The following is an 11741-nucleotide window of genomic DNA, read 5'->3' as shown; positions in this document are numbered from 1 at the left end:
TTTTCCAAATAATCACATAGATTTTTAATTATTAATTAATGAAGATTATTACACGATTTTGCGTGATAATGTACTCATCTTTTTTAATTAATAATTAAAAATCTATGTGATTATTTGCAAAATGGTAGAGGACTTTTTTGTTCAATTTGGCCTAAAGTATAAGTTCACGACGGCAGTTGTCGCTATTATAACTCATTTACCTGCAGGATCATTCATAAATTTTCTATAATTAATATCTCGATAATTAATGCGAATATCGCAAAACAGTACAGGACTTTTATGTTCACCTCTGTTCTACGTCCCCACAAAATACCCGGAGGAGAGTGTGAGACACCCTGTATATATATATAATAGACAGCTTAAGATTTTACATTCAAAATTTTTTTTTCATTTTCACCATATATTGAGCAATGTTCTTACTTATTCTTGCACGTACTTTCATTGCGTAAAAACATTTGTAATTCTGTATAACCAATACGACTTTGCAAAAAATGTCAGTATTCTGTCAGTAAAATTTTCAGCATCCCCTAAACGTAGAACTATCACAGAGACAACCCACACAACACAACGTCTAAAATCGGGACATAAGATGTCTGAAAGACATCTTAAAGACGTCTCTCAGATGTCGGAACGTAAGATATCCCTAAGATGTCTTTAAGACGTCTTATGTCCCGATTTTAGACGTTGTATTGTATGGGAAGGGGGAATATTGATTTAATATATACGACTCTTCTTTGAATAATCAATAAGTTAATGATACACATACAGTTAGAAAATTCTAACAACCTAACATACCGATTATATTGAGCTTGTAATCGTTCTATTGGAGCACTATGTTCTATAATATTGAAAGCATTATGTTTTATAGCTAGAATCAACGTGTGATCTAATGTCACGGTGATAGCCGCTTGATCTCTGTCTGACCTAGCTGTCGTCTTCCGTGAGCCGCAAACAATGATACACATATATATGTTGTATACTCGTACTACTTGGATCAAATAATACATGGCTATTAACACATTGATCGGTCATTAAAGTTGGTGAGGAACTAGGAGGGCGATGGACGAGATTCGGAGTTGTCCGATACTAGTTGTCCGATATAGCGAGACGACACTGTTAATTAATTATATTAGGTCTCGCCAATGGCGCCACTTCTACGACAGGAATCCGGAATGTCTGCCAAGTCGTTCTCCAACTTGTTGATTTAATTCGCAGCAGTTCAATTAACTAATTCACTAGCGCGAGGTTAGATTTTCGTTCGGGCAAATTACGGTTTGGCGAGTTCACCAATCAGTGATTATAGATGCTATCGCGGATATAATCGTCGCGTCGGTATAGGGATAGCGTCGGAGCGAGAGCAACGATCCACTTTATCAAAAGAGGTATTACGTCATCGAGAAACGATGCCGATCACGATACTGTCTCGCACGCGAAAATGCTGCTCCGGAATAAACAGCGAATAAATTAAAGGTTCAAATAATGGCTGCGCTCAGCGGAACAAAACGCACAAAGTGAACAATCAATGTGTTTATTGCCTGTAATTGAAATATACTTTTACATTCATGACAGATCTGAGAGAATATTTTAGCGATAATGAGCGTTTCACTCAACCGTTCTGTTTTCTGAACGCAGCCAATCTGCAAAGTTACAATTCACTGCTACGCGATGGATGAGGTATCGTTATCCAACTGACATGGCCAACATCCTGCGAATAGTCGACGACGATCTTTTGTTGCGGGAGGAGATATTGGATAAAGAAGCGACGTTCGATCTGACCTTGGCCGTATTTCAAAATGATGTATTTCTCATATTTCGCCGGGAAAAGGGCGAGATGTCGGCGTGTATGCACTCATAATGCACTTTACGTGTGCATTAAATCATGAATATGCCTGAGTTTTCAGAATTTCCCTTCTTTAATTTTGCTCCCATGCAATGAACAGAATAATAAATCGGCACTGTCACTTTCATGCGAAAACGCGTCAGCATAACCTTTTTACTGCCATACACATGTAGCTCCCGGGTGGAGCTCTAACACAAATTTCTTCACTTATTTGTAAGGGAGCCAAGGAAAAACGCACGTTGGAAAGCTGCAATTGTCATTCGTCCCCCGAATATATACGCTTCCTTGAGGAGCGAGTAAGTATGCTTTGAAGAGGGAGGCAGAGGGAGGAGGAGAAGACGAAGGTGGAGGGCAAGTTTGGCTTGCCTCCAGAAGGCAGACTCGAGAGATTCACCGATGGAATCGTGGCTTAGAAGAGTGGTCAGAGTTATGGAACTGGGTGCAGGCGTTTCAAATCCCACGAGAGACATTCCGGAGCCTGGTTATCCGTTCAATCTCCCTTCGCCCCGCTCGCCGCCGTTATACCTTATCGGAGGTATATCATAAAGTACGCCAACCGATATACAATCCGCTTTTATTAAATCACCTATATCTCTTTTGTGTATCGCTATAGGCGGCGTGTGTACCGCGACCGGAGAACTTCTCGAATTTACGATGCCCGCCGCAGGATCCATATTTGTCGATCGAACACCAACTGCCGGATAAACATCCAGCATGAATCGTTTGAGATAATCGTCACGCGATTTATACACTTGGCCGGTGTCAAGCGAGAAAGCGACTTTCGTGCGATCGTCTGCCAATATTCTGACACGCATTCGAGTTATTGCTAATGGCAGAAGTACGACAAAGAGAACGACGAAAAGTTGTTTCGTAGACTGTGTGACATCAGCATAGATGCCACCCCGAGCCACAGGTGAAGGACGAGTGGGCGTGTGTCGTTGTAAATGTGCGACAGAACGAGTGCCGTGGAAATTGGTCTCGCGAGTCTCCAAGCCAGGGTTCTTCCAACAGGATTCATTATTATCTGACTTTCTGCTATACTAGTGTGTATGTTTATGTGTGTGTGTGTATGAATCCTACGATTTACGGTGCATCTACGTTAATCGGACTATTTCAGTATTCTGTTGCCTTTCTTCCAGCGGAGCGGAGCGTCAGTTATTAATCACAGCAGGTGACATCTCATAGAAAACTGTGACAAACACGTTCCTCTCAACAAACAAGATATGGGTAATCTTCGAGTAATGAACAATTAAAAGAGAGAATGTCTTTGGCGTAATGACGTACAATGGAGGTAGAACAACGCACGTAAACAATCAGTGTTAAGAACACACGATTTGAAATGGATATAACTCTCTCTTTCTCTGTCCTTTCGTGAAATAAATAAAAGACTGAAATTTTGTGGAAACCATTATGTCAAATACTCTGTGCGGACAGAAGGGCAGGTGAGGTATTCTCGGCACGTTTTCGCCGAAGTACGAGGGTATGATGGCGGGATGTTCGGAATGAAAAAAAGGTACGAGAGCGGAGTGGAAAAGAAGTGAATACAGAATATTCGTTGTACGGTCTTGGGTCTTCGGTGACCCAAAAATGAGAAGAAATAGCGCAAAATGTGTAATATATATATATATATATATATATATATATATATATATATATATATATTGTCAGATATAAAATTCAATCTCGCTCTGCACTTAAAGAATAACGTGACGACATCACTGAACGTCTAATGATACACGAACTGGTTGAGTCACACAATTATATACGCCATATGATAAAAACAATGAGTCATATGAGCGAAGCTATCGATAAAACGGGCCGAATCCGAACGTGTCAACTTTTAGCCACACAACTAGTACGTCTATACGCAATCACTTTACGGCGCAGTTTATTATCGAGCGAGGTGCGAGCACGGCTCGGACAGCGCGGAGGCATACATTCGCGACTGGCGAACGGATTCCATAATGAGATGCTGCGTGGTAAACTGGGACATCTAATTATACTCGAGGGCCCGCCACTCGCGCAACCAACGTTGAGCCGTCCCTGGAGCGATCCTACTCTCTCCTAGAGACGTGGTGAAGCATCCCTGTCGCTTTTTAAGGATCCCTACCAAGTTATAGTGTGCGCTTTCGCACTGCGAAGAAAGAACGACGAGAAAGAATTGCGTGCGTATGTGTTGGGATAAATAGGGAACAGTGCCGTCAGAACGAACCGAGTATTTCTATGCCAGAATACTCTGGCAGACCCAAAACTCGCCGCTACTACTCGGGCGCACAGGTACTCCCAAACTCACGTCTACTACTCAGATGTTCGAGTACACAGGTACTCATATTCACATATATCACTGAGGTATCTAGATATAGAGGTAGTTAAAATCACAGGTACTACTATAGACTTTTATATACTACTAGACTGCTAACTCCCTGCACAGAGAGAGAATGATTTTTTCAATCAAATAAACGTTTCCTTGGAATAGTCCAAACAAATTATTTAGTTGACACAACAAAAATATTTCTTTGTAACTAAGCCGCAAATAAATATTTTTGTTGCGTCAAACAAAATTTTGTTCGATCAATCAAAAAATTAGTTTGGACTGTTCCAAAGAAATGTTTATTTGATTCAACCAAATCGTTCTCTCTGTGTAGTTACAGCTGAGGCAAAAAGTGACGGCCATTTTTGTTAAGGCATCCCAAATATTCACATACTAAATTTTGCCTTAACAAAGATGGCTACCTCTATTCACACTACGTTTTGCCTCACTTTTCTACAGGCCAATCATAAGAAGTTAGCAGTCTAGTAGTATATAGAAGTGGCACTACTCAAACGCCTTGTCCACAACCTTGCTTTAATTCTTAAGCCGTAAGAAATTGACTAACCACAGTCGATTATTTTAAAAATAAGCCTTAAGAATTAAATTAAGAATTAAAGCAAGGTTGTGGACAAGGGGAAACTCTCGAGTATTCAGCTCACTGCTACCACTCGAGTAACCGAGTATTCAGATATCTGAGTAATTTAAGAAACACCGGAATATCCAAAATATTCGAATACCCAAGATATTCGAGTATCCGGAATTGTTACTATCAATAGAGATGCATTATCGTGTGATTGAAATTATATTATTTTGAGATTAGAATTACGCGCGTCTTAAAATTTTCTAAAAAATTTGATCAAATACTGTTTGGTAATATTTTATTTTATCCTTCCTAATACAGGTTTTAAGGGGATATTACAACTCCAGATAGCTCATAAACGGCCACATGTGCTCGGGCGTATGTTACGCTTTTCCAGTCCCGCTACTATATTACGTACCGGTAATAATCGAGCTGTTCTAACGTGGAACGTATTACAGCCCGGACGCAACATATTGCTAGCGTTTTATACCGATAATACACGACCATTCGTTGATAACGCAAGAATCGCAGCGATTCCGAGCTTTTACTTCTATTTAAATAGCACGTTTAACGAGTCATGCGATAAAATCAGATTACACGAAATCTATATTGCTCAATTAAAGAGAGGAGTTTACTTATCGTAAAGATAAGAAGTCCCCGAGAATAATTTAACGACAATTAAATAAGTGGAAGACCAAATGATCATTACGTAAGATATCTTAAGGGAAAATTTAATCAACCCAACTTAAGACATTAACAGAACGCCATTTAACTCTCGCGTAATGTTCTTACTGTTGCTTGTTGTTCTTTCGCTTCATGGTAAATTAATTTTCGATTTAAACAAGTGTTCGAATAAATTCTCGTTCGATAATTCTGAACAATTCCGCTCCCAAAACAGCAGCTTAAGCAGTAGCTCCCCAAGAGAGATCTAAAGGTACATTAGCGAGTTGTCCGTGTAAATGATGTATATTTGTTTTGTTAATCTCACGCTACACACATAGCTTTATCGGGAACATTTACAGTACAAATGAATGAACATTCTATGCTTTTTGCTTCGAAATTATAGTTTAAACTCCTTGATTATTTTCTATTTAAAATTTATCATAACCTCGACATTTTCACATTCTGATTTTCGTTGGAATTGGGTTATCTAAATGTCCCCAAGAATTCGTCGTTAAAAGGACATTCGATGGTTTTGCAGTATTCTGCATAAGAACGACATTTAAGCTGGATATTACGCGGAAATAATTTGGCTGCGACAAAACGATTTGGCTTGCGTTCGTGCTGCAATTTTTGGGGGGAATGGGATTAAACGAAACGGGAGAGACAAAAGCCTTTCAACTGGTCGTCAGCAGTTCAAAGTGGCGTAAGATTATTTATGGCTGCTTTTACGACCGCTTATAAAATCATTTCTCCTTCGCTCTCTCTTCAAATAAATTGAATGCAGAGACGTCAATTTCATATAATTCGTAAAGTTATGAATACTACATTATTTTCTGAAAATAATGGCAAATGCGTGTTGCAGTCCGTTCAATTATATCTACATAAGGATCAAGTATCACAAGACTTTTACGTTTGTATACCGTTAGAATTGTGAAATTTATTGCACTCGACGTGTTTGCGCAAAAGTATTCGAAAACCTGTACTTGATTTGAATCCGTCTACGTAGCGCAGAAAATGTTACCGCCAAGGTAATATCATACATTATTCAGTTTTGTTTAATAAACCACAGTCGTAGGTTCCTGAATAAAGCACAGTCTTAGGATAAATGGCGTTTAATTTAACAAGAGCCCTTATTCACAGTAGAATTCTAACCTTTCAGGAGTAAAACCTGCCGCCTGTAATATTGATTAATTGCAGTTCAAGCTCGCGGACATTCGATGTTGAATTATTATACCTAATTAGTGTATTATTTACTCGGACAAATTATGCAACATCGATGATTAACTCGCCTTTTATCAAATTTCAATTACGCAAGTCGGCGATGCGATGCAGATTAATTAATGAAAACTTAGCGTTAAACATCGATATCTCTTGTAACATGTAATTAATCGATGTAATCGGCGGTGAGGTCGGATGGGTGTGGAATATTCATTTGTGAAATTGAAACATAAAAATTCGAGCAAGCAGAACGAATGACCGCCTCGATTGTAATATTGACATCGGAATAAAAACATCCGAATATCATACTCGCCTCGATTCTGCGATGAAAACAGCACTCGGGGTCAATTTGCAACGTACATCGCGCAACGAGCATTTGTCAAACAACAGCGAAGGATCGACGATTTAACTTATTACCGGGTAAACACGAGCCCGATAAATTACATTGTTGTATGCACCGGGCGAGTATACTGTCTAGTCTACTGTCTGCAAGACGAGCTCGTAACTGTTAGTATCGTTACGACTTTAAGAGAAGTAACGATGGGAAACAGACATTGACAATAATAGCGACAGTGATGACAGTTACAGCACGTCAACTATTGCTACTTCTCATTCGAATTATTCCCGATTCAATTCTGTTAGCAAGAAAATTTTTTTGTCGCTATTCATTGTCGCTCCCAGCAATGCAAAGATCTACTTTTTATCTGACTACTTTTTATCATTTTTCGATCAACTTATAATTAACTACAATTTTTCGATCAACCATTTCAGAGAAATCAAAATGTCGCCTCGGAGAATTCTTTGATATGCCCCGCATTATCTTCAGCGCAAATTATATTCTACATAATATTAATTTTCTACTCATACATCGTAATAATGCACTTACTTGTGCAGCTATCAGTCTCGAAATAAAAAAGACGACGGGTATTGAGAATTTACTGATTTTTATCATTATAACTGGTTGATGAGATAAAAACCTAGATTTATGAAAGACAGTGTCGTTATCAAGAACGTTTGATAGAAAAAAGTATCGACTAGTCTGACGTCTACATCGGCTTGAACTAAATGTTGCCTCAAGGCCGATGGCAAAGGATTAATTAAAGAAAAATGGGAAATGGCACAAGTGAATTATCCGTAAGTAATCGTTACGACAATTGCAGATTAATCTATTTTCAAGGAAGAATTTGTAAAATGATGGATATTAAATTGGATGTCTGCGAATCATTTGTGAAAGAGGAAGTTTTATCCGAATATATTTGCCGCAGAAATAACGAGAATATTTTTCGAATAAAAATATACACGTTATGTAATCCAATAAAATGAAATGCTAGTCGTATTTGAGAAGCTAACGTATGAAAACTTCATGACGGCAAATACACGCGAGGATACGATAAATATAGCTCAGTTTCATTATTTAAAGAGTAAAGTGAAATCAAATATTATCTGTGGCATTTTGTATTTCTCACCGCGACATTCCGGACAAACGGCGCGAAATAAAGAAGAAATTCGCTCTTAATTTCTCTTCGATTAACTCCAGCCGTCCATGTAGTAGCGCGGTACAATTGAGAGGAATTGAGAGAGAGAGAGCGCGCGTATAAGTTATAATAAACGCCGGACAGAGAGCGAACACGCTCTCAAACGCCCAATGTCGACTCGGTTAAGAAAATACACGGAACATAAAGTTTATGGTCTAACTATTCCAGAGTTAAGAATCCGTGATGACGATCGTATTGGCGGCGGAATAATATTATCTCGGGCTGTTCCGGATCCATGCTGAGGTTACGCTGGGGAGAATCCGTGTAGTTTGAGCGCTGAAACGGTTTAAGGCCGAGAACGAACCAGAGCAAAACGAGATGACCCGCGTTATCGTCCGAAAAAGTGGACCATAATAGTTGGAAGTGCGAAGAAGGGAGCCATATATTAGAAACTTCTGACTAGCGAATTAAGGTAACAGTCCAAATTGTTGGGTCGAGTCCCAATTTCGAGTCAAATTTGGTTTATTAATGTATTAAAGTTGGGGCTTACACATGAAAAAAAATGTCTATTTTTATATATTTCTTACAATTATATATGTATATATTTTATATATTTATATAATTATATACTTTTTTATATATAATATATATATTTTTTTATTTTTTTTACAATTATTATATATTTTATATGTAATAATGTATATATTATTATGTATAAAATATTATATATATATTTTTACAATTTAGAATAAACTTATTTAATTCCAATAATTTTGTTTTAAAGCTGTGATGTCAGTTACTTATATTGGTATCAACAGTTCGTGTTAATGTTCGATCAACAAATTTATGTGAATGATTGAAACTTACTCTAACCTTAAATGACCCATAACTAAGGCTGTTATTTTCCTTACTTTCGGCTGTCATGGCTAATCACGTCCGAGTAGACGAAACGTTATTGTGTCGTTACTTCTTTCGCCGCATATAAACACAAATTACTCTGCTTCAACGTGATCTCCACGAGCTGGTATATGAGCTTATCGTTATTGAACGCACTGCATAAAAGAGTGAATATAGCATATGTTCGCCGTTAAATTTTAAAGCTCAGTATTCGAAAACACCGGCAGATTATGCCGAATTGTTGATCCGCACGGGATTCTTCCTCGATCCACATGGGATATTCCGTTCGCGCATGTACAACGAATGCAAAAAATGATGAAAGTCCGTGTTCCGAATTCAGCAGCCTTTCTCTTTCATTGTAAACTGTATTGATCCGCGGTACAAAGCGCAGTTAATCTACGCCCTATTCCGCTTATCAGCGAAGTTCGTCATTTATCACAGCCTGAGTTAAATTTAAATAACTCTCTGAGTCACCTTGAACGCTTCGGAGCGTTGTCGCGACGGAAGGTGTCTCCGTTTTCTTCCTTTTTTTACTCAGTCTAGTACTCTCGTGCTTCATTCCGTCATTGTGCATTCAGTTGTGCGTTTCCGAACGCACATTGAATTCGGCTGATCCCATCGCCTTTTTGTTCCTATATTTCTTGTCCTTGTCCTCATAGTTCTTACTCCTTTCATTGCGCAATGGGTTTAAGAGGAGAATCTCGAAGTGAGCTTAAGACGGCTTATTACGGCGGCCGACATGAAAAGGATCGAGTGGCTCGTAACGAGGCGAGAAAAAGGAACAGAATAAGACGAAAAAGGAATACCTCGCTCTTGTCTGCTAATATTTTGTATTTACGAGGTTTCTGCGTTTGAAAGAGGCGCAATGAATATATTTCGTACAAATATCGCATATCCCCTTTAACCGATTTTCAGGCGTTTTCTTCGGCAACGTATCAAAGTGTACCAAAGTACGACAGCTTTCAGTACTTTCAACATAAAACGGCTACTGTCCGAGTACCCGAGTATCTGCCCGGTACTCTAATTCACGAGTAAGGGTGACCGAATGTAGTTGTCACACTTTTTACATACTAATAAAAAGATGTATGCAATATTTTTTAATATAGGATGTATAAAAGATTTAATAAAAGATGTATGCATAATTTTTTAATATTTGTGCATATTTTCATATAGGTACAATAAAATAAAAATTAAGTAAAAGAAAATTTAAATTAAATAAAAGAAAAAAATGTTATCCTTATATAATATTTATACACAAAAAGTTATTAACTTGTAAGCATAGTCATGCAAATGTGACTATCCACGATCCGTACTTTGGTTCTCATGTCTTTTTCATGTGAAAATAACGAGACAAATTACTTCTGTTTTAAGATTTTAAGTGTTTCGTTAAAGTTTGTGGTATCTTATAATCAGGTGCAATAAACAATCATTGAACTAAGAAGATAATAATCCGGATAATACACACAGCTGTATTATCACGGATTATTATCACTTGAATTCCCGGATATCGGCATTATGACTATCGCTCTCTATATACGCTGTCGTATGTTGCAATTCTCATACGCGCTGAAAGTTAATTAACGTTACGTATCCATCCATTCGTTGATCTTTATATAATCTTGCGTGTAGCCCGTGCGTCGAGTGAAATTAACGTTCTCTCCGTGGAGACAACAATATCCTACTTTTATCGCCGCGGATTACACAGCCGCGTGTACAGGAACAGTATTAGCGACGAGATGATGAAATGTGCATTGAAGTGAAGGGAATATTAATTAAAAGAGCCTCTAAAAATCGTCCATTTTTAAATGAAATTAAAATGCGCGGTAAATGTATCTGTATAACCACTAATGCACACCTGTGTGTTGACGTGCTTCTAATTAACGCAACTCGTTAAGCACTTTCAAGCATACACAATGGCATACGCGATAACATATCGCAAACTGCGGCGCGAAGAGATGGCAGAGTGCTTACGTTCTCGAAGACATTGTGTCGCAATACAATTCGTTCTTCTTATTAACTTACCCGCCGTGTTCCTGTCTTTCCTTCTTGTTTTTTTTTCTTTACGCAGTGATATTTCCTGCTACTAAATTAGCCATCGTCCCGACTACGTGACGAGACTAGCTATTGTTGCCACAACCGCAGCGCCGTACGGTGTTGCGCAATGCCTGTTTCTTATGAGCAAAAGTCGATACTCGAAATCATCATTCACGATACCGATGGTGTTATTTGTGCGTTTTATCATACTTCAGACACTATACTTTCGGTTAGCAAAGAAAAAAAACTTTGGTAAATATGCAGTATAACGCTCTCATCTTGGATTTTTTTCTCTTACCGACAGCATAAAACATTAAAATAAAAAAACCAAGAAAACGAAAAATGAGCGACAATTTTCCTTTTCAGAAATCAATTCTACGCCCTAAAATATACAAAGAAGGGTATGACTTTTAAGCGATGCGGGGACCGCTAGATGAACGCAAATTTCTTATTTTTTCCCGTAAAATTCAAAAATCGACCTTAAAATTACGCCAAGTAAAGGGAAAAATAGTTTTAGATATTTAAACGTTGATTTTCCCTGAAAATCATGCATTTTCCAACACTGCTATCTTAAATACCTTTGACCTTTTTAGAGGTGCTAAATCTCATATTACATAGGAGACTTATTTTCTCAAAACTTGATAATGATATGAGAATATACTCTAAGAGAAAAAGCAGAGAAAAAGCAGCAGTCAATTAAAAAAATATTAACTATCAAAATAG

The 11741-nt window shown here is 38.0% G+C and overlaps 1 protein-coding gene and 1 long non-coding RNA gene across 3 annotated transcripts in view; one reads left to right on the top strand and one right to left on the bottom strand.

The window, feature by feature from the left end:
• Nucleotides 1–11741, bottom strand: part of LOC116841146 — an 82347-nt gene that overhangs the window by 52706 nt on the left and 17900 nt on the right. The window lies entirely within an intron of this gene.
• Nucleotides 3557–6500, top strand: LOC116841148. The gene is made up of 2 exons (XR_004377504.1): nt 3557–4117; nt 5053–6500. It is a non-coding gene; the product is annotated as an uncharacterized LOC116841148 (long non-coding RNA).

Source organism: Odontomachus brunneus, unplaced genomic scaffold (assembly GCF_010583005.1).
Source record: "Odontomachus brunneus isolate Ranch 3 - 2012 unplaced genomic scaffold, Obru_v1 Obru_scaffold_013, whole genome shotgun sequence".
NCBI classification, from domain to species: domain Eukaryota; kingdom Metazoa; phylum Arthropoda; class Insecta; order Hymenoptera; family Formicidae; genus Odontomachus; species Odontomachus brunneus.
This window is presented reverse-complemented; position numbering and strand designations above follow the sequence as displayed.